The following is a 23,503-nucleotide window of genomic DNA, read 5'->3' on the forward strand; positions in this document are numbered from 1 at the left end:
AGGCACAGTGAGATAAAGGTTGCAGGAGGAGTCTGTAGCACAGCCAGCAGCCAAACTCTGATTGCCAACAACTTGTTTATTGTCCTAATCACAAACCCAGCTACCTGTCTTCTTTCCTTTTCCTTTTTTCTCCTCTTTCTTTTCTTCCCGGTCTGATGGGCAGCCTCTGGAAAATATGATTATTTTTCCTGGTGTCCATTTTTAACATTGTTACTTATGAGTTAAGATGCCTTTCTAAAAATATCAGCAGATCTGTTTATGTTAAGTGATTAACATGTTTAGACTTTCAACAGATAAGCTGTCATGCTTTTTTTTTTGAGTCAGTAACTTCTTTATCCTACCTGTCTGGGCTTGTGGCTGTTGCATTCTTACCCTGCCTAAGTTAATGCCATCCCAATCACCTAAAGCAATGCCAAGAATTTCATCATCCGCGCAAAGATGGGATTCGTGTCAAGGCAGGTGTAAAGTTTCTCAAGCACATTTATGTATAATTACTGTTTAACTTTATTTTTCTGAGGTCTTTTCAAGCCTGTTAAAATGTTCACCTTTTGAGCACCCAGATATTCCCCTAGAAATTGGATTTCAGTGCCTGATTAGTGATACTGATCCCTTTCAAAAGTATTCCAAAGTTTGACGTGTGCGCACTGAATTGTAATTTATATCATACAGTCAAATATAATGAATAACAGCTTGAAGAAATGTACTTTTTTTTCTTCAAATAGGGAGATTTTGAGGTAGGTTTCCCTTGAACCCTTCTTTCACCTCAGGATGTTATTTAAAGTGTGACTTTACTGCCTTTTCTTAGAGCTGCATGAGCATAACAAATTATAAAGACATCGGCAGGCTCTCACAATTAAATATTTTTATTGTCTATTAAAATAAGCAACGTTATTAAAATGATAACATTGCAAAGAAATATTTAATGCTACCTTTCTAATTCTGTAGTCTGTATAATACGCACATTGAATTATATTTATGCTCTTTATTAATGTATATTATGTGTCATTGTGTCCCCAAGAATGAAACCGTAATGACTCATGAACTGTCTCAAAGTGTACTAAATAAGATTAAAGAACTGGCCAGTGACCTTAACAGTCAATTAGGCTATGCATTACTCAACCCAGTATTTGTGGAGTGTAGAAGGGGAGAGAAAACTCATTAGCTAAGATGCTGTTTGAAACAAACAAGATTTCTCTAATACCAGGAACTGGTCTCGTTGCTTACATGGAGACCAAAGCACTTAAAGTAGGTATGTGTGTCTGGAAGCACAGCAGAGTGGTCCTGGGAGGGTGAGGAAAGCTTGCTTGTTAGAGCTGAAAGAGAGCAAGAGAAGAGCTTTAGTGCTCAAAGTGTTCTGGAATGGATTCTGGTGGGTGCAGGTGGCATTAATCAAACATTGGCAGTTCTAGGAGATGGTAGTCAGATGGTGGATGTGCCATTTATCATGGAGTCATAGAATGGTGTGTGTCGGAAAGGACCTTAAAGATCACTTAGTTCCAACGCCTCTGCTGCAGGCAGAGTTGCTCCTCTACCAGATTAGGTTGCCCAGGGCCCCATCCAACCTGGCCTTGGGCACCTCCAGGGATGGAGCAGCCTGTGACAGTGCCTCACCACTGTCTGAGTAAAGGGTTTTCCCCAACATCAAAACTAAATCTCCCTTCTTTTCATTTAAAACAGTTCCCCCTTGTTCTATCGCTGTCAGTTGGTCTTCATCTCTTTTTATAAGCTCCCTAAGTACTGAAAGGATGTAGTGAGATCTCCCTGGAGCCTTCTCATCACCAAGCTAGACAAATCCTGTTGCCTCAGCCTGTCTTCACCAGAGGGGTGCTCCAGCCCTATGATCATCCTGTGCTAGGGGCCCCAGGCCTGGATGCAGTGCTCCGGATGGGGCCTCACAAGGACAGAGTAGAGGGGGAACAATCCCTTCTCTCTCCCTGCTGCCACCCCTCTGATGATGCATCCCAGGGTACAGCTGGCCTTCCTAGCTTCAGGAGCACACTGCTGGCTCATGTCCAGCCTTTTCTCCCCCAGGACCCTCCTGTCTTTCTCAGCACGTCTGCTCTTAGTCTGTTGACATACCTGGGATAGCCTCAGCCCAAGTGCAACGCCTCATTAGGTTTGTGTGGGCCCACTTCTCAAGCTTGACCAGATTGGATCTCTTCCTGCAATTGTATCAGCTGTACCACTCAGCTTGGTGTCATGAGCAAACTTCTGAGAGTGCACTCGATAATGTTGTCTATTTCATTGATGAAGATGTTGAAGAACACCAGATCAAAAATGAACCAATGGGGGACACATCTCATCAGTGGCCTCCAGATGAACGTACTGTGTTTATTGACCACAACTGTCTGGCTGCAGCCAGCCAGCCAATTCTTTATCTACTGACTAGGTCACCCTTCATAACTCATCTCTCTGATTTAGAGATATGGATCTCTAACGCTTGAGGTGTTACGCAAAGATGCCATGCACGACAGGGCTGGTTGCAGGAATCTTGTGTTTCACAGAAACAGAAGAGCAGGGAAGAACTTGTTGGCAAGGCATACTGCATGTGTTTTCTCAATGTTGGTTGCATTTGTTGAGCATAAAGGCTCAGAGTATATGTGCCCACTGCAAAGCAGTTTGTGAAGACCACATGCCCATCTCATGCAGGTCAGGAGAGAGAAGTTGGTGGATCCAGAGCAGCAGCGGTGTTACATGCAAGTTGAGCTGACAGCTTTGGTCATGCTCTTCTTCAGTTCATCGGTGGTCCTATTCTGTTCAATTTCCTAGCCTTTCTTTTTTGAGTGTGGTCAATTATGTATGTTTTCAGCTGACCCTGAGAAGGTCTTCTGTCATTCTTAATGTAAACTCAGGTTTTAGGAAATAAAAAATGACAGATTTGACCCATGCAAAACGTGGCTGAAAGTACAGTTTGAGTGGCATGCAGTAACATCTTTTAAAGTAAATCAACTACTTTGAACTGAAATTGGGCAGAATCTCCCTGATCTAGGTCACATTTTATCTGCAGGGGTTTCGTCTAAAGTAATTTCCTTAATCAAGTCCGTCTCATTGTGGGTAGGGGGGTTACAAGAGAACTGGGGAAAAAAAAACACAGAGTATATTTGTGTTGTTCAGGTGAATGAGAGGAGAAAAAGGAAACCTTTTTCAATCACGTCAGCCTGAATCCAAAGCATCTAGGGATGATTTTACAGGAGAGCCCCTGAAGATAAATTGTAACCTAGATTAGCAGAATTCAGATTAGGTTCCCAGGAGTTTGGAGGCTGCACTACATCTGGAAGCAATCTTGACATTCACTTTCACTGGGATTATTGTATGATTGCTCTTTCAGGGATATACAAAAATATGTAAAGTTTCGATTTAAATGTTACAGTCTTTAAAGTAATAAACTCAAACCAAAGACTGTTTGAAAAGATTAAAACCAAAAACAACCACCTAAAACCAGTGTTTTCTACTAGCACAAGCTATTGCTAGCATAATATTATCTGTCTGTGGTTATGGTTTTGGGGGATTTTTTGTGGTTTTTTTTTTTTTTTCATGCAACGTTACCTCTGAAAGTTGGGCATTGGGATTGCAGTTAAAAATGGAGCTTCTGCATGATCAGTTTTCTTGATTCGGACATAAAAAAGTAAAGGAATTGTCATCAAAGTAAGATTCTTACAATTGTATAAAGCTTTCTGTCTCTGAACTGATTTGCACTTTGCAGTATGTGATGCTATATTGTAATTTAAAGGCTTTTCAGTAGTATAGGCTGTGTTTCTACAACACAGACACAAACCTTATGTGACTTAACAATTTGTGTTGTGCCACTCGGGCCACAGCACAGTAATTCTTAGTGTGAAACAAGGAGCTGCTGTGTCTGGCTGTAGTGTGGTGAGCAGTATTTTCTGGCTGTATGTTAAATGACAGCCTCCAAAGGGCATCGGCTGAATTCATTGGCACAGCTCAGCGTTCTTCATGTAGGGCTGTCTATGGTTTTTTGGACTTTATGGCCCTTTTATCTCACAATGAGTGGAGTGTTTTAACAGCTTGATACCCAAAAGGCACGGCTGCTGGCAATTTACCTGGCTTCACACTGTATGTGCTGGAGATGCATGCGGGGAGGGCAGGGTGGGGTTTCAAGCTACAAATTTAGGCGAGTAAAACTCATTTCTGCTTTGAAGATGTATGCTTTAACTGTTCTGCATGGATATATCTTTTCAGAAATGTATTTATGAAAAACATTATCAACAGATGCTGGAGATGTTACAAGACTTAACCATATTTGCGAAATTGAACATGAGCATTAGCCCTCTGGTCTTTTTCATTTCCTTTTCTATTATATAATCAGCATATTGGTAGGTGGCTTTTGTTTTGTCGCTTCACCTACTTAATTAATTTAGCTATCTGAGGGTTATGCAATAAAGGTAGAATCACCATAACTGGCAGCGTAACTTTGCCATCCCCTGTAGTCAGCACTTGCGAGCGCTGTGGCGCAATGGGTTTGAATAGCTGCCATGCTGTGTGTGCATTGGTTTTTGTTGTTTTTTTTTAAACCTGAAACAAGTGCTGAACTCATTAGAAATACATGCTACCTAAGTTAATGTGCATAAGAAGTTTTGGTACTGAGATCTCCTTTGAGGATACATTTAACTCTAATTAACTTGGTTTCGTTCTGTCTAGCAGCATAAGCTCAGTTGAAACCACCTAGCATGGGTTAGACTTCTGTTCTGAAGTCAAGCTGTGTAGGGCATCAGATGGAACTGCATGCAGAGGTGCCTGCCTGGCTCTGAGTGCTGTCCTCCTTCAGCAGCAGATATATGGGCCTGTGGGGCAGCATGGGATGGAGCCGCGTCGCATCGTACTCTCAGGCAAGGCTGTGGATTTGTAGAGAAACCTGAAATAATTGTTTTTGCTGTCCTTGGATTGAACAATTGCATGGTAGCAGGCTGCCCTTACTAAAGCTGATCCTGAGTTATTTCACTTAGGAAATATGGAATAGCAGCCTAGAAGGTGGTCAACATTTCATTGGTGTGGCTTTTCACTCGCTTCATACTTCTCTTTTCTAGTCATCATTAGTTCAGGGGTAATTTCAGTGCATTCTGCTAATTATGATTTGTTTTTTCAGTAGAAGCAAGTAGCAAGAAAGGGGTTACTGATGGTTATATTTGTATTAAAAGCAAATACAGGCATGCGTGGGTTGGAAGTACTGTTTTCTTGTGTTTCTTTGGTTGGCCTGCCAGTGTAGGAAATCAAGCTTTGTTGTTATGTCCAGTAAAACAGATTTCATTGAAAGATTATAGTATTTTGTGAGAGAAGATTTGCACTGTATCGCTCAAGGAAAGTACTCAGGTTTAGATTCTGGAGTAGATGCTGTATTTTGTATAGCTGGAAGGATGTGTGGATTTGTTGCATTCTCTTCACAGCTAGCAAAAGAAAATATTTTTGTCTTTTTAGCTGGTACGGAGGTTTTAGTCTTACAAAAGGATTTTCTAGATAGAAGCCCCAGTTAAAACCGGATACCGGATTTAAAAACCAGGGGAGAAAAAGACACCACTGGGCAATTTTGAATGTTCATTTCCTGAAAATTGGACCTTTTAAAGCTTTTCAGGTTGGGTACGTTAGAAATTGAGGCATTAAAACCACTAACTGCTTTTGAGAATGACAGCCAGAATCCCCATTAATGTTGTATGTCCCGCTTAGGGGATCACAGAGCGGAGACTGATGTCTGTCAGGGTGGAAAAGGAGCATTTTAGGAAGTTATGATGCTTCAGCTGAGATATGTCAACTGCACCTAGTTCATTTTGGAGGAAAAAAACAGAAATCATAGGGGATGATCTAAAGCTGTCTGGTTTGCTTTGCATAGAAGCAGGCTAGCTACGCTCCTGTAATAAGTTGCCATGTCTCAGCTGCGAGGATGATATTATCCAGTTGATGAAAGTTAAATTATAGCTATAACAGGTGGGTGCTTTAAAATGTTGATGTGCTTCAAGATAGCTGTCTGTTCACAGAGTGGTGCGACTTGCTGTGCAGGTTTGGACCAGCGGTCAGTCTAATTTGGTACCCTACCCCCGGCAGTGATCAGCACTAGATAACTCAGGGAATGGCACAGGAAATTGTGCATTTGGTTATCAAATGTTTTATCTGCTGGGGAAGTGTTGTGTTTTTTAATGTATCAAGCTGAAACAGGCTGGTTTAGTCACTGAAAGGTGTTCCTTCTAATATGCGGTTAACTTTTAATCTTTGAAGAAAAGGAGCTTATTGACGTTTCTTAATGTTTTCCCTTCAGACATTTGAGCTGAGAGTTGGTCTGCGCCATATACAGTCTTTAATCTGGGTTGGTTTTTGTTTTGTTTTTGAAATGTTCTTCTGCATCTCTGGAAAAAACAGTCATGATAGCTGAGTAGTCTGGGGCTTTTTCCTAACGTTATAGCTGAAAGATAAAATACTAAGTGGGTTCCGTGTAGTTATTGTATTGCTTGAGCGTGTCTGCACATTAATTAAAATTAATTTAAATGAGGCGATAGGAGTAAAGTACAGAGTAGGAAAAGGATAGATCAGAAAAAGCAGATAAGATAGGTGTATTCAAATAGTCAGAGCCTGATGAAATTTGCCCTAGGGTACAGCAGCGACTAGCCAAGCAACCTTCGAACCATTTACAATTATCTTTTAGAAATTGTGAAGAGCAAGAGAGGTCCTGGAGGACTGAAAAGGGCAGATGCGGTACCTGCCTTTGAAAAGGGGAGGTCCGGGGAATTACAGGCTGGTTAGTCTAGCTGTGATGCTTAGAGAATTGGAAGAAAATTTTTAATCATTTTCTAGGAATCTGGAGGATAAGATGATGGTGAGGGACCGGGGGGGAGCGGTAGCTTTTGACGTAACCTCTTGTGGCATTTCTGTGGAATAGGAACACATACATATTTAATTATATGGTAAACAAGTAACTGTTTAAAGACCGTGTTTGGAGAGTAGTTCCCTATAACTTGCTGTGAAAATCAGGGGACCAAGGCGGGTAGTATGAACACACCCCTGTTTGTCTTGGGCTGAGCTTTGTTTGCTGTTCTCTTCACTGATGTGGGCAGGGGAGTACTTGCAGGATCTGCAAGTAAGACCAAACTGAGAGGGGCTGCAAGTGTTATAAAGCAGAGTTCAGAGTTAAGTGGTCATGGCAGACTGAAAAGGCATTTGGAAGCCTGCAACGTGCAACTTAATGAACTGAAATGAGGACATACCAAACAGGGAGGATGTGGCTAAACTGCACAGCTGCAAAAGAGCGCTCTGGGACGTGTATTGGATGACCACCTATACATGACCTAATAGTTACAGAAAGAACCAACTCCATCTGGAGAGTATTAGCAGGACTGCAATTTAATATGAGGTAAAAAAATTCTGCCATGGTCAGTGCTGGTCAGCCCTAGACATGGAGCTGCTGGTTCACTGGGGAGTGGGGGCTAGCTGAAGGCTGCCCTAGTCGTGGCTGGGGTCTGGGTAGGGGGCGAGAGGTGAGGCTGCTGGGACTACTGGTCTGACTTTGATGTTAGCCCTACTCTGTTTGGACTAGGGACCCTACCGTCTCTTATTCTGTGGTGCAGTAAACTACTTGCATCTTCCTTTTCTTGAGAGGATGAGGTTTCAGAATGACAGACCTCAGGTCAGTGGCAGTGTTCTTATAGGTGATGTTAATCAGTGCTTCAAAAGGGGCAAGTATTGTTAAGGTTGTTTCCCTTTGAGTAGAGTCTGTTAGCTTAAAGACATTTGTTTTCTCAACCAACTTGCAAGAGAAAGCACTATAATCAGCTGTGTAAATTTCCTCAGTGCTTTGGCATTTTCTTTTGTTAGAAGCATGGGAGTGTTTTCTAGGATACACTGGTGGTCAACTTAGAGCCTTTAAGAAACCTTTGCAATCAAGCACATGGATTGGAGTGGGGTGCTCAAAGGAAACTGTAGTCTTGTGATGTAATAAACATTTCCCTAATCAGAGAAGCTTGTTATTTCCCATCATAATAAATAGAAGACATGTGATGAATGACTTCAGCATCTATTTCTTAATGTTTTGCAAAAATAATAGCTATGAGCTCGTAATAGTGATATGCAATCTGTAACATGTGATGGTTAAATATTAATGTACATTGGCTGTGTTTAAAGATCAAGAATGTCTCTTATGTAATGAAATGTTAACTTTGTTTTAAGCTCCATCCGGTTTTGTAAGGTGACTTCCAGAGGCAGAGTGCATTGCCATTTGGAGGGGTAGTCTGTTTGCTGAACCTTATTGACAATTTAATGTAATTGTTTCTCTGGAAAGGTTTTTCTGGGTTAGAACATTTTGAAATTAACACTAAGGTTTTTGCTGAGGGCCGATTTAATCACTTAAAAACAGCCAGTCTGCTTGACTGGTGACCACGCAAAGCATTCACAAAGACCAGCGTTCGGTCTTGCTCAGCTGTCCCCTTTTCCTTAATCTCACTGATGGTGGGTGCTTCTTTTATTTGGGTTTTGGAGCCAATTCCATTAGGCTGGCAGGGGAACGTGGCTGAGGAGCAGCAGCTGGGTGGGTATCTCCCTTGATAGCTGTGACAGCCCGTGGGGTCTGTGCAGCCCAAACTGCCTGTCCTGCCTGCAGGATGGGCCTTCCTGGCACAGGGGCATGGAGACTTTAGATCGTATGTATAATCTCTGTTAATTGTGTTAGGTATTTGTTCTCCTTGTTTAATGTTTGTCGAAATCTTGTAAATGAAGTTACTATAGTGTGAAATTTTATGCTGTCCGAGTTTGAAATGATCCAGTTTATCTTGTTGACTTCCTTTTGAGCTGTTTCTCATGGTGGTTCTGCTTTGTTGGCCTGAGTGCGGATTTGAGAACAGGGCTTTCTCCTGAGTTCTGCGTTATGGTTGTTATCTCCAGGTCTGCATACTGCTTTATGCTGTTGTGAAAGGTGTATTGCTCAAGTGAAGATGTTTCACCTGCACCACAGTTGGGTTTTTTGGAAATCTCAATCTGTTGATTTCAGGAGTACAAATTATCGGCACTGCTGGAATCGGAGACCCTAACTGATGGGGTACACAAAGAGGAAGGGCTGATAAAATGTATGCTACAGATGTTATGACAAGTACGTCATATTTTTTAGCTGGATAGCAGGGTGACTGATTGGCTGTAGACATTCCTGACACTGTCTGACAGAAAGGGTTATTTTATCTGAAAACAGTGCAGTTACAGATGAGAGAGCTCCTGAAAAACATCACTCACTTTTACTAGCGACATCCATCACTTCCTAATTATGGCTGCTGCTCTCGGGTGGAGGAACAAGTTCCTGCTGTTGCTCCTCCAGAGCTGCTCTCCTCACTGCCACAGCAGTATGGGTCAAAGCCGGTCCTTCCTCTGTGGGCTTGCAGATTGAATGAATGCACCGAGGTGTCTGTCTGTGTCAGGTGGTATCTCCATGTTAAAGGAATGGCCGCGGCTCACCACTGTGGAAAGCGAACAACTTTGTAGTTCAGCCACCTACTCTGCAGCACAGAAGATCTGTTAAGCTCCTGTTTGGAAGTCAGAGCTTTCATTGTCCTTTGAAAAGCTGAATCAAACCAGAGCAAGTTGCGAGTGCAGTGAAAAGAGAAACCTTTGGTACTGCTCAGAAACAGGAGAGGAGCTTTGATCAGGCATGCATCCTGCAGTCTCATGGCCAGACGGAGCTGCTGGGCCATTGCCCTCAAGGTTCTTTTCCACAGTGCTAAGTCAGCTTCACTTCTTCCCTCAGAGCCTACTGGTCCCAGTGCCATGCTGCATGCTGACTGCTAAAGCCTGCTGCTGCCTGTGGGATGGGCCAGAGCTCAGCCTTCCACCTCTTCCTGGAGCAGGAGCAGACCCTGGCAGCTGTGCCCATCGGATGGGAGGCTTTGTATCCATGGAACCCTCTGTGTGGCTGTGTGTCTCACACCCTGAATTGCCTGAGCCGCCTCCTGCTCATAGCTCAGATGCCGGGCTCTTAAGAAATGTATTTTCCTTTGCAGTGCTAAATAATTCTCTTTTGGTAGGCTGACAGCAAGAGCGGTGCAGGAGATTTACTTTTTCAGTGTGGTACTGTTTACATACGGATAAAAATAACAGTTGGTTGAAGTATTGTTTGCTTTCATGTATATGTGCACCATGTGTTCCACTCTTTCTGCCTGGAATTCTTTCTATTTACTTTGTGCAGCTCATCGATCAGAGCATAGGCATGGAGATGCTGAGGATGCCATGGTGATAGGGTTAGCGTAGGTGCCTGCGTACGTGGTGTCGTCAGGGAGGAATAAACGAAGGTTTTCAAAATTGTTGTTTAATTCCAGTGACTTTGCAGATGGTAAAGTATTTACGCTTGCTGGAATGGCCTGTGCTGCCCTGTGCTGCCTTTTCTCTTTGAATGCCTTGCAGCCTTTTCCTGGTTGCCAGTAATTGCAGTAATTAAACACACCTGGTAATGACAACAGCCCCAGTTCACCCTTTGCTTTTGAGGACACTGATGTCCTGAGGTTGGGAGCACCCATTGCCCTTGTATGCATCCCTTGATTTAAATCTAGACTCAAGGTGAAAGCTGCAGCCTGTAGATTGGCAGGAAGGGAGAGCTCTGTGCCTTGGGTGCGTCGTGGCTTCCTCATGGGAAGTGGAAGCAAGGACAGCCAAAGTCCTGCAGAACTCAGATGGTGTTTATTGTTTCACCTTTCTTTCACTTTGCCCTGCTAAAGTAGGGCTGGTTCTTCGCAAGATGACCCAAAGGTGCTGTCTCTTCTTTCTGGTAGAAGAGGAGATTAAAATAACATAAAACACAGAGGACAGATTTAGTGATGCTGTGGTCCCAGTCTTGCCAGAGATTTGGTGGCCAAATACCTTGAGTGCTGATAATGGTTGAGCAGTGCCTGTGGATTTCAGATGCAACCATGGGGTTCCAGTCCTGTATGTTTAACAAACAACGTTAGCGATGTTGCTGAGGTTCTGGAAAGGGAAATGATTTGCATTAATGGCTAAGCTTTTCTTTTATTTCTTTTTCTTTTCTCTGTGGAAGCCTGATTCAGAGTTTAGTTTAATGGGTGGGAAAAGTCAAGTGACCAACCAAACACAACAACAGCCAAACAGCTGGAGTACCCCCTACCCAATTTTTACGGGCTGAAAGACTGAAATGGATCATTATCCATCAATTCCCCAAAGACTAATTTGTGGGGAAGGTGGTGCCAGAGCAGAGGCTTTTGCAGGGAAAGTGTGGGAGAGGCCATCTGTCAATATTGTTCTTGCTGCTTTTCCACTGCTTTTACAAATTGGTAGGCTGGGAGTTGTCTGTGCTGCAGGTAAAGCCTGTTTCAAGCCCTTGTGTGCTGATATTTTATTGAAGTGAGACACGAGCGCTCCAGGGAAAATGGCACTGTGAGATAAAGCACTCTGATACATTGCATATAGCTTAAATGTCATCTTACAAGAAAAAAAAAAAAAAATAAAAAAAAAAGATAAAGCAGATGTTAATTGTAAAACTGTACTTCATGTACATTTTTCTTCTTAAAGCATTTAATGTAATTCAGTGTATCTGAACACATATGACTGCTGTTTATCCATCCTAAAAATGTTTCTCTGAAACAGTTCTGTGATTATGCAAATACATAGTTTTAATAGAAGGGAGAGTAGGTTTTAGCAGTCTCTGATTAGAGAGAATATTTTCTTCCAAGATTAGGAGTCTGAAGTAAGTTGATGTTATCGTTTGTTTTGAAGGAGAGAATTGTAGGTCCACATTTTCTTCTACCCTTAGATAAGCAGTTTGACTGGAATAGCAGTTTTAATCTGTTTTAATGATGTTTTTCCAATATGGAAAGGGCCAGGAGATGCATAAGTCTAAAGGTCTGCTGGTAATTGTCGAAGTGATGGAAGCTGTTTACAGAACATACGGTGACTGGGTTGTTGCCTCTCACTGTGAGTGTGCGCGTGACCTTCGTTCGTGGTTTAAAGTATAATTAAGGAATACATGCCTCTGTGTATTTAAAAACAATAAAACCATCCCATGTGTGCAGACTGAGAGGCATTTAGGGATGGCAGACACAAATGAAGCATTTCGGTGAGCGCTGGTGTTAACTCTTAAGTTACTTAGTGATGTTCTGATGCCTTTCTGCAATGTGGCTGTAATGGGGTCACATTAAATCTTAAGTGTTACCTCATACCGGTGAGGTCATGGCTGGTTATCTTATCTATGCGGGTAAAAATGACATCTTTTACAGGTGGCCCCAAAGAATAGAAACTAAGAAATCCTGGCTTGCTGTGCCTTCTGCCTGGTGATGCGTTCCAGGCCTTGTACAGTCTTGGTGCGGAGTTATTTAATAAGCTTTGCTTTTTGTCTTTCTCTGTTGGCACAGTTGTGCGCTTTTAATGTGCATCCAATTGTGGAAACCTCAGAGAGGGAGGCAATCATAGGCAATTCTGAAAGCCTTTGAGGCTGGCTTTGTAAACTCATTGTATTGTTTCTGTGTGGAGCCAGAGGTGGGTACCCAATTGTCCTTGTGGCGGGTCCCTTCCCACTCAGGATACTCTGTGGTTCTGTGATAAATGCCTAACATTTCTGGGTCTATCAGGGTTTGCAGTGATGGCTTTACAGTAGGTGTGTGTCAGGGGGCACTCACCGGGCAGGGGCATTGCTGCCAAAATGTCCCTGGCCACATCCCAGGGCTCTGCAGTGTATTGGCAGTTCTCTCGGGCAAATCAAGTATTTGTTTGGCTCACCAAAATAATGTAAATATTTCTAATAAGGTGTTGGTGTGTATGTCTAGAAATACGTATTTATTTAGCAGCTGCAGTATTTGAACCACAAACTGTGAAGAGGATAATGTAACACCTTTTAAATAGAGGAGGCAAGGAAGGGAAATTCCTGAGCTGAGCCTCTGTTGGGTTGTGGAACTTGATAACCAGCCGTCTTAGAGTGTGGAATGAGAAGGGCATCACTAAAGGGGGGGTAATGACCTGAGGACAAACACTCTCAGTCTTTTTATAGCAGAATGTCGGACTGGTTGGAAAGAAACTGAAGCTTTGTAAAAAAACGAAACAAAAAACAAAGTTGAGCAATAAAATTATCGAGAGTGGGTGTTGTTGTCCTCTCCATCCCTACAACTACAGTTAGCTGACTGCATGAGACGAGGGCTGTGGTATGGGATTGGTTTTTGTTGGTGTTTTTTTTCATTCCTGAGGAAGGAATTCAAGGTCTGTTGTCAGTATTACACGTTAATTGTGTCACAAACTTTCTTTTCTAGGGGTTGGTGATAAATACAAAATGGACAACTTCAGGAGAATTGATTAAGGAGAGATTTTTGTTTTATTACCTTTTTTTCTCCACCCACTTGGAGAGATGACAATCTGGCTGGGAATCTTTCTCATCTCATTCCTCTCTGTCTGAGATAAATGCCTGGACCATTTTAAAGGCCGTTAGTAGCAGGAACAAAAGTTAAAAGAAAACAAAGTCTCGTTTTCAGTTCCTTTCCCAGTTATTCATTTTGGATTCAGCACATGAACAACTAGTAGTTCCCTGTGTGACTGAGTTGCGGGCTCAAGCCTACAATGGAGGCATTGTCATCACCTTTTCCTCCCCTCTTCTCTGTGCAATGAAGTTGAAATCCTGCTTTTGGCATCCAAGCTGTTGCTTTGGTGACCAATTTTGACTCCACAAGCATACATTGTGGTCTCGGTGAGTAGTTGAAAGAGTGTAAGGAAAAAGATAAATGTGTTCAAACACAACTGTGTTTTGCAAGCCTTCGAGGTGATTCAGAATAGAGTTGTTTGCGTATTTTATTTAAGGTGGGATATCAGTTTGGTGTTAGGAATTCAAATGTCAGTGTTACAAATCCAGAAAATATAATTAAAGGTGATTTAACATGCAGAATGCTGTGCCCTTTACGTATGCATTATAATTACCTTTAATTTTTGATAGAGTTCTCAGTTTCACTGAGCAGCACTGTTTGTCTGCAGTTATTTAATTTTAGAAATAATTATGCTGGTTGCTTAAAACTCTTCTTCTGGAAGCCTAAAATGGAATCCGTCATTCGGGCTGTAGTGGATGCATCTTGGTTTTGTTGATGTTCCTGGAAGTCTTTCTGTGCATCTAACAAGTTATTTTAGGTGTTCGTAGAGCGAAAAGGGAGCTTTATGCCCATGACATTTCAGAGGTGAAAGGATGAGAAAAATGGCAGCTTCCACAAGCACTTGGATAGAGCAGCTGCTTCACAGGTAAAGCAAGAAAGAAACAAGAGTGGGCAAATGGGTAGTTTCAGGGGGAAGAGTGACACGTGGTGGTCCAGCAGAGTTTTCCCACTGTCTTTGAATGTTTCTAGCAGTGATGCTGCAGGATCCTTACCCTGCTTGCCTTTGCATTAATCCCCTCCGCTCTGCTTTGTGTGGTTTGTGGGGTCCTTGGGTTGACGATGTCTCAGTATACAGACAGCCAGGCTGTGCAGCATGCACTCAGTAAATGACAGCTGTAACGATTTAATGATGCCTCTCCCCTAACGTGCTGATGCCGCAAGTTACTAACACTCCGTGGGCTAACAAGCCTGTCCATTCACCACACTGGGCAGGCTGTGTTGTTAGTCCTCCCTAAAGATTAGTGTTTATGTTCCCTTGATAAAAGAAAAAGCACTCCAAGCATGTGTTCAAAGGGAGACCTCTCCTAGATCTGGCAGGCAATACAATATCACTAATAGCTGCAGATACTTAAGTAGCCTATTTTCATAATCCCACAGGTAGTTGTTAAGAGCGTTTTCTCCTACTGGGAGAATATCTGTCCCTCTCTTGAACTTATTGTCAGCTCTCACAGTATTTATGACCTTAATGGAGTTTCCAGCAATCATGCAAAGATGGAGTGGGCCCTAAGCACGTCCATGTTTCAGCATTATGTTTTACACCTTGCGGCACCTCACGCTAGTGTAGGTGAACTGTTTGGGTCACATCTGTACTGGGAGCACAGACCTGTCACATGCCCTCATAATGTTCCTTCTTTGGTGGCTGAGCTGTACTAAATTTAGTCTAGCTTTGTAGTTGCATTTTGCTCATTTAAATGAGACTATTCTCTTGGGCTAGATCACATCTGCTCCTGAAATAGTACTGAGGGCAGAATTAGTAAATCAGCCATTCTGGTGCATTTTCCTGAAATCTGGTGCATGAAAGAGGATAGATTGACAACCCAGTAACTTCTCACTGAGCTTTGTGGGAATTACTGAGTCAAAGGTACAGTGCAGGAAAGCAGCACAGCACAACTTGTTTTCTTTGTACAGTTTGTAAGCACACTGCAATGGTTTAGAATTGGGAATGTGTTTTAAGAGGAAAGGCTTTGGTTTTGCTCTGGGCTTTGGAGCTCAAGTCACGTGGAGCTGAACCAGATTGTGTAAAAGAGGATTTCAGAAACTGATAATAAAGGTGATAAAAGAATAACAAGTATATTGAAAGGAAAGATTATCGTCTCTATTTCAAAACAGAAGTTACCTGGGATACGTATTCTTAACTTTGGTCAATAAAGCCAGTATGTAGGAAAGTTGAAGATTTGGCCAGGAAGGACTAAGCCTTCAGGTTCAGAATTAAAAAAGCACCTGTTGCTGAAATTTGAGCCTCAGATCCCTCTATTTAATCACTAAATAAAGGAAGAGAGAAGGAAAGTAGTTTCATATTACTTATTTAATAACTATCTTGTTCTGTGGTTGTATGTTGATTTGTAGGCTTTAAGAAGGAGGGAGAAGGGGAACCTGATCATGGTGACATTGTAACATTCTATTAGAGCTACATAAAAATCAGTGTTTAGGTAAATTAGAACTGCCTGGAATATCTGGGGCTTCCCCATGGTGCAGGAAGCACAGGAAGTTGTCTAAGGACTGAATGCAAAGCATTTGCCAATGAGTGTTCTTGTCTGAGGTTGCTGGTGACGTGTGAATGGGGAGGTAGTCGGAAGCATATAGGGAACCATCCATGGGCTGTTCTCCATTGTTGGTAAGGAGTTACACGTCTTATCTCTGCACTGCAACCAGCTGTGATTCCCATATCAAACAGCAAGACAGAGATACAATCCTGGTCTGCTGAGAAAGGAGACAAGTCCTTGATGGTACCTTTACAAAGAGGGGTGGTTCTCATTAATAGATCTTCATCAGATATAGCTCTGATGCTGGAAGGAACTTGGTCTAGGCAAGCTGTAAATCCTGAGAGCTTCAGTCTCGTTCAGTAAATGTCTTCGAAAAGGTGAGAAAGCATGTGGCAGTTGCTCTGATCAGAAAAAGAAGTGGAAATGCATGAGTGCTGCACTGAAACGTAGCATTTACCAGAAGATTCCCCTTCTGAAGAGGCTGTGAAGGGTTTAACTTCCTGAAAGTGTTGAAAATGAAGGAGGAGCACTCTTCTGGCTGTGGAAGCATGCTAGCGCTTTCCTTAGGGATTGTTTACTGCAGAGGACATAAGCTTTAGCAAATTTTTCTGATGTTATTGAAATATAACTGTATTCCCTGGTTGGGAGATTATTTTGCAAAAGGAAAATCAATCTAAATACTGCCTCGAAATCTCTTTTAGAGGTTGGTAAGTACTCTGCAGTGTGCAGTAATTGGGTCACTGAGTGTAGTTAGAGCACTTCTTCTGGGGGCAGCCTGGGCTTCAGCAGTCTTTAACTCGCTGCTCGTTCTTCCAGACCTGCTTTTTCACTGGCAGCTGCCCGGTGCATCAGACCAAGAGCCCGCTTCAGGTTAAAGAGAACTATATTCTTTTTCATTCCTCTGCTTTTACTTTTGACTCATTGTTGGTTCCTTGATCCAGTTCTCTTCACAAAACGGTACTGATGTGTGTGAGGAAGGGCTGGGCTTGGGTGCTGTGACCGCTTAACCCATCACCACCACTGAAGGATGTGCTTATCAAATTGCAGCCACGGTTACAAGGGATGGTTGTATTACATTGCACTGGTGTCCGGCTGCTTCCCCTGCCTGGTTGTCATTCCTGTTTGTGTGCAAGATTCCAACTCTTTTCAAAGAACCTGCTATAGTTTTTAAAGGACTGAGGTCAAATAAAATTGGAAGTTTTCTACTGTCTTAAAGCATGCAATTATATCATTAGAGGCAAGTAATTCTTTCATCTTATATTAAGTAGAAGTTTTGGGACAATGAAATCAGGTATTAAAAAAGTAAATCCTCATTTTCTTCTGCAGACACCTGGCAGTTGGCTTTCAGTCAGTTCACAATGACTTACAAGTGGTTTTATCACTTAAAGCTTTGGGGGTAAACCCTATATTGCTCTTCAAAATGTCTACAGTGTAAATAGGAATAACCTCAAAACAGGTGGGTAAACTGGCCCCGCAGAGGAGACTTGTGGGTGATAAATGTTAAGAAGTCTTAGTTCCTTTTAACAGAAAATACATTCACCGATGTCTGTATATGGATTTTATTGTCAGTATTAACCTAGGATACAACAGCTCATTCCAGGAACAGTGATTTGTTGGTTTCAGACAGGCTGTGAAGAGTCTTTTCTCCGCCATTAAATCTTTTGCAGGACATCAACTTAATTTCTTCTAGTGGGCTGGAAGATGAAGGGAGGTAGTTAAATTTTTAAACCTTTTAGTTTGAGGAATACTTTTCATTATTGAACTTGGAGTGATGGATATTGCTGAAATCATGTATTTGTCCATATTAAATGAAAGCTGGCTGATCGCTCCCTTCCTGTGAAGAAGTAGGGGCCAGGCATTCTTAACTTCAAGAGCAGATGTATGCTGAATCTCAAATAAGTAAACTCATAAACACAAAAAGCCCTTGGATATAGAAATAGCGAGCATTCTGAGGCCTTCCTAGCAAAAATAAACTTGGCCTCGTAACTACATTTTTATTAAAGATTTCAAGGGAGGAGAACACCTTATCTTCACCAGGTTCACACTCCCTCACAGTCATGCTGTGTTTAATACTCCTGATGCTGTGATTTATCATTAAAAGGTGATCTTTAAGTCACTTATGCGAGCAGTATCCTTCTGTAATCTGTAATATAATTTTGTTTTTTTCCTTACCATCTCCTATCCAGAGATCTTAATGTACATGGTGAGGTATCCAGCATTTGCCTCATGCGCTGATGCGCCATCCACATTTGTCAGTCCTGACTCTTGTTTACAGATAGTGGGGCTCAGGAATGTGCAGGTGGAGCAGCGTGTTCAGTGTTAAGGCATGTCTTCTAAGAGCAGAAATAAAGTACCTGCCTTGTTTGAGGCTGAAGGATTGGGAGGGTGCCTGGTACAAAGTGAAGTCCATCTCACTTGGGAGGAGACTGGGGCTTTATCTCCACTGTAATCCCATCATCTCTGTGGTATTGCTCCATCCCCCTGAAAACAGAGGTGGGCCTCTTGCCTTTGAGAGGGGCAGCAGAGGCTGCTCCTTTGGCTTTGTCTGCGTGCAGCAGCCAAGCGCTGAGCTCTGATGTCCAGGCAGTGTTCAAACTGGGGGGTTTGCAAGGTAATAAAGGTAGGTAATTTTTTTGTTACACATAAGAGGCTGTAGTGATTCCACATGAGACGTGTGGGAGGATGGGGGAGAATCAGCATTTGCCAAACAGCAGGGGATAAAATCTGATGGAATGACAAAGTTTCTGTCAACGTTAGAAACTGGCAGTAAATAAAAAATGAGTACCCAAACCCCCAAGAAACCATTGGGGTGAGGGTGGGGGGGAGGGATTCAGAGAGGAGAAGGGTTGCTCCAGCATCTGTTTCATCTGAAGTCCGTTCACCCGGATCAAGAAGTGTTCCTCGAGATCACGTAAGTGCCTCTGAATATTCTGACTATTAAATTGCTCCTTATGTGTGTGTGTGGGTATGTGAGGCGTTTTGTGCAAATGCTGGGCCGCTGAGCCTGCTGGCAGCATAGCAGCTCATCAGTATGTGTATTGGGAAACCAGTGTGTGAGCACTGCTGGGCAGCCAAAACTGCTTCTCCCTAAGCCCTGAAGTGCACTTTGGTTATGGGGCCCATGACTCATGATGGTGTCTGCAAAGCATTGCATGAGCTGTGTGTGCTTATAGCGTGGCTGCTGTTGGTGCACATCAGTACCGTTCATTGCAGTGGGACAAGGTGACAGCAGCCGCTCAGAGCTGTAGGGTGGTGAGGTAACAAGTGGGGCTGGTTCTGGCAGTCTGAGGGGAAACGTTTTGTTGAGCAGCAGGGGAATAAAAGCAGCTCTAAGGATGGTTTTCTTTTGTGTCTCGTTGGAGGAGCTGTTAGAAGTCTGAATTCCATCTTTCTGGTGGCTGTTTGAGGCAGACTGTACCTGCCGGCATGAGCCTGCCTGTGAGAGCTCTGAGGGCTGCTGCTGCTGCTCCTCTTCCATCAGCCGCTAAAGCAAAACGAGTGGGAGGTCTGTGAAGCCAGATCGGTGCTGAGAAGGGAAAGCACAGATCCCACTGCAAGGATTTAAAAATATGCTTTAGTGTAGCAGGGAAAGGCAGAGCGGGAAGGTGTGACTGGATGCCGCAGCCATAAATACCGGAGCTGGAAGCACAGCACGTGTCTCTTGGGGCACAGGGAAGAGCAGCTGCGCGGCCCCTTCCTGTCCTGGTGCCTGGCCTAGCTTTGGCCCAGCTTCTCCTGCTCTGGATCAGCAGATGTGCTTCAGTCAGCTGGAGGAAGTGTAATTTCTCTGGGGTTGTACGAGGCCAGGCCGCTGACCTAAATTTAACTCCTGACCTGCAATACTGCACATTTGAGTTTGAGGGCTGGGGGGCTCTGTGGATCACAGGGTCTCTTTCCCCACAGCTGAGCAGAGGAAGCTCCAGGGTCACATCTCAGTGTTTTGTGCAGAAATTGCCAACATTTGCTGGAGGGATGGTGGGTGTCTTTGGGTTGGTGGTTGCAGAGTTGTTGCTGGGCGTTTCTAAAGAGTAGTATGCAGTGACAGTGTGGCTGGCGCATGGCTTGCCATGCACTTGTCCCTCCTCTGAGGGATCCTTGCTGCTGTTTAGCATTCTGTGCACCATGCAAGGACCCGGGCCTTGTTTAATCCATTTGGTTCTGATTGCTTCCATGTATCCACGGGCCGTGTCTTGAATTCAGCGCTTTGCATTACAAATCTGCTCTCTAGAGATGGGCAGGATATATAGCTCCATCTGCCACGCTTAGTTAGAGCCCTTCTTTGTGGAGCCCTGCTAACAGGTGACAAGTGCAGCCCACTGAGATTCCAGCTGATTGTTGGTGTATAATTATGGAAATAAGCACCAATGGGACCCTCTTCTGCAGGGTGGTGGAGGGCAGCAGGGCAGGAGGAGTGCACCTGAGCTGCAGCACTGATCCCGTGCTGATGCCAGCCCCTGGATGCCAGAAGGAGATGCGGGGAGTTGGATGTGGCACAGGGAGAGGATCGTTTGTTCTTTTGTTTCATGACATTTGGACGGCAGCGTTTTTGAAATGGTCATTTCTGCAATTGCTATTAGGAGACAGCAGTTAGTCTAAAACCAGTATGTGAAAGTGCTGGCAAATACAGTGTTTTTGCATTGTAGAGGTGACCATTTTGATTTCTTATCTCATTGCTCTTCTGCTGAAGCCGAACCACTGTTGTCACAGGGTTACGGGAGATAAAATATGCATTTTTAGGCTTTTCTTAAGGTGGAAAATCTAGAATCCAAATGTTCTGCAGCGTTTTTTTCCAGCGCATTATAAGTTGTCAGACTAAAATGAAACCATTAGTGGGATTTTAGGATAATGAAGAATAAAATCCAGAAAACTTTTGCAAAGTAAATTTTAGTGTGTTTTTATAGAAGCCTGATGACAAGTATCAGCTTCTGCTGTTTTCAGCATAGAGGTATTTACTCTTTCACAGTTTCATAGCTCTTTAAAATCTGTTCTAACAGTGTCTGGGAGGGAGATGAGTGCTCTCACTGGCTTTAGAATTGGGAGTGGAAGGTGCCAGTGTGTAGGTATGTGGCAAGGCCACCAGTGTCCTTGTGTTGGATTGGGATGGGAGCTCCACACCACCCTGCTGCTGTAAGTACATCCCCCTGCTGTGCTCTGTGCAGTGTGAAAGCAAAGCAAGTAGGGGTGGTGAAGCTGCTCAGAGGAAAATTACAATGCCCTGATGATAAAATATGTGCACAGAAGCATTTTTACATAAATATAGGTACATAAATATAAAATATGCACAAATAATGCGTGAATATGAGGTGTATACATCATGCATGAAAGTCTTTTGGAAAGAACCTCTTAGCAGGTCTACGCTGAAGTCCAATAAAAACAAAGAGAGCTGCTGGCAAAGTAAAACCCAGAGGGGCAGAGTGGCTGAGGCTGGCAGGGGCTGCATGTCGTGGGGAGGAAGCTGCCCAATAAAGGCTCTTCCTGACCCACTGCTGCCTTTAGGGAACCTTCTCTTGGGGTTTTTCACCTGCAGCACTGTCCCGCAACACATACAAAATCTGGTCATCCAGTCTGGGAAGCTGCAGGTAAGAAAGACCGAATTTTATTCAGAAAGCAGCAGGGAGGCTTGTATCATCCACCTTCAAGTATGCGTTTTGTTCTGTGTTCCTGATGACTTGGACAGCTGAATCTAAAAGCTGCTCTTGAAAACAATACATTGAGAGATGAAAGTTTTGAACAAGAGCGCTGGCAGGTAGCTCTGAAATATGACTGTAGTTTAAAACTGTTCAGAAACAGCTGTAATGACTGTAACATCATCTGTTGCTGTCAGAGTGAAACACAATTTCTTCCTCTGTGGGGAGAGGGAAAGTAGCTGGTTAACAGCCAAAGCCTTACCTTTCAAGATCCACTTCTTAGATGAATGTGCTGAGGAAAAAAGCATGGCTCTCTTAAAAATACAGATATTTGACCTTTCTTTATGTTAGTTGCTTTTTTGCTAGGGTTAATGAGGTGACTGGCAGCTGGGTAAACTTAGCATATTCTTAGGTAATCGTATTAAGAGTGAAGTCTGAAGGGGCTGGGGTGGCTGGCAGCCACTCTGCTGTCCTATTTTCTCACTGCTCAACTGTGAGAAGTGGCAGAGGAGACAAAAATGTTGAAGGCTGTAGGTTGGTGTTTACCTCCCAAAGGCCACCAGAAGTTCTGATGCCCCTTTGGTTGTTCGCTAGAGAAGATGATGCCAATGCAGGTTGCTGCAGTACAGGCAGCTGGAGATGTCAGGGCTGCACTGCTTGCCTTAATGGAAACTGGTCTCTGTCTTGACCCTGTATTTCTGCTAGTCCTGAAAATTGTTCATAATGCTTTTCAGAGGAAAAAAAAAAAAAAAAAAAAGTAAAAAAATCTATCGTGAAATTGGATATGGATTGGTATATGGAGGCCTGATGGGAAAAAAATACACTGGATAAATTTCGTTAGTGTTTGTACTCGTAAAAGTTCATTTCAGAGACTGTAAAGGATGAGAATCACATTGTTGGAGGTTTATGGTATTACACGAAAAAAGTGCCTGCTTCTCCATTTCTGGGAAGCTTGATGTTCAAGCATGTAGCTTCCAGATTATTACTGAGGCTATATTGCCACCCTCCTCATTTCTGAGGTGATGTTTTGTGTTTCTAATGTATGTTTTCATTTTGATTCATTCTAGTTTCACAGCTATGGCCTTAAGTAATCACTCTGAATAAAGCAAATCTGTTTTGGTTGCATCAACAGGGCATTTAATGTCCACACAACTGCTAATCATTCTTCAATTTGTGCAATTAGAATAAAGCTCAGGTCGTAAGCGGTAGAAATATGGGGGAGTCTGAAGCTGCTGTGCCGTCATCTGTTCTTGGCTCGTGTGCTGCAGAGGGGATTTCTGCCTGCTCTGGAGCTTTAATTAAGTACCAGCCCTCTCGGTGCTTCGCTGGCGGTCCTGATTCATTGGTTGGTCTGGAAGAAGATGCAGCCGTGGCAGAAGGGACTGGGGTTTGTTTCTTGCTAGTATGTACTCATCATGCTAAGTGCTCCCATTGATTAGAGCAGCGTGCACACAGCTGCAAACAACACGGTTGGTGGTTTCTAGGAACGCTCGCTCTGCCATTCAGGAAGCCCTCGTCTTGTTGCTTGAGGACTTGATTTTACAGCAGAAGTGGAAATGTCAGGCACACACATGCAGGTGCTTGGAGGGGCTGCCCCTGTGGCTGTGCTGCTGCTGTGCCCACATCCCTGAAGCGCAGATGGGCCCTGGGGCTGTGGGGTGGTGAGAGCTGTGCTGGCGATGTGTGTGTCCTGTCATTTATCCCTGACTTGTAAATGGCAGGTGAAAAGCTTCAGCTAATGCGCCTTTAATAATTAATTGGTGTGTACAGGCACATCTTAGAGCCATTTTCATTTTATGTGGCATGATAGACTTTTGATTAATTACCCTGGCTTGTAGAGTTGTAATAGATTAGTGCCTTACTTAAGGGGAGGAAAGGCTGTACTTCTCTTGTCATTGACCAAATGCTAATGGATCAGTAAGGTGATGCAGTCAGCCATGGTGCATGCTTCCCTGCTAATGCTGCTCCTCCAGCGTGCAGCCTGTTGTGAGTACATGCTTGTCCCTCCCTGGGCTGGGGGTTGGACTGGGCTCACCACTGAAGGCACTAGTGGCATAGAAAT

The 23,503-nt window shown here is 43.4% G+C and overlaps 1 protein-coding gene across 16 annotated transcripts in view; it reads left to right on the forward strand.

Moving 5' to 3' along the window:
* PTPRF (protein tyrosine phosphatase receptor type F) overlaps nt 1-23,503 on the forward strand; it is a 342,731-nt gene that overhangs the window by 81,940 nt on the left and 237,288 nt on the right. The window lies entirely within an intron of this gene.

This window comes from Excalfactoria chinensis, chromosome 8, assembly GCF_039878825.1.
Source record: "Excalfactoria chinensis isolate bCotChi1 chromosome 8, bCotChi1.hap2, whole genome shotgun sequence".
Taxonomy (NCBI): domain Eukaryota; kingdom Metazoa; phylum Chordata; class Aves; order Galliformes; family Phasianidae; genus Excalfactoria; species Excalfactoria chinensis.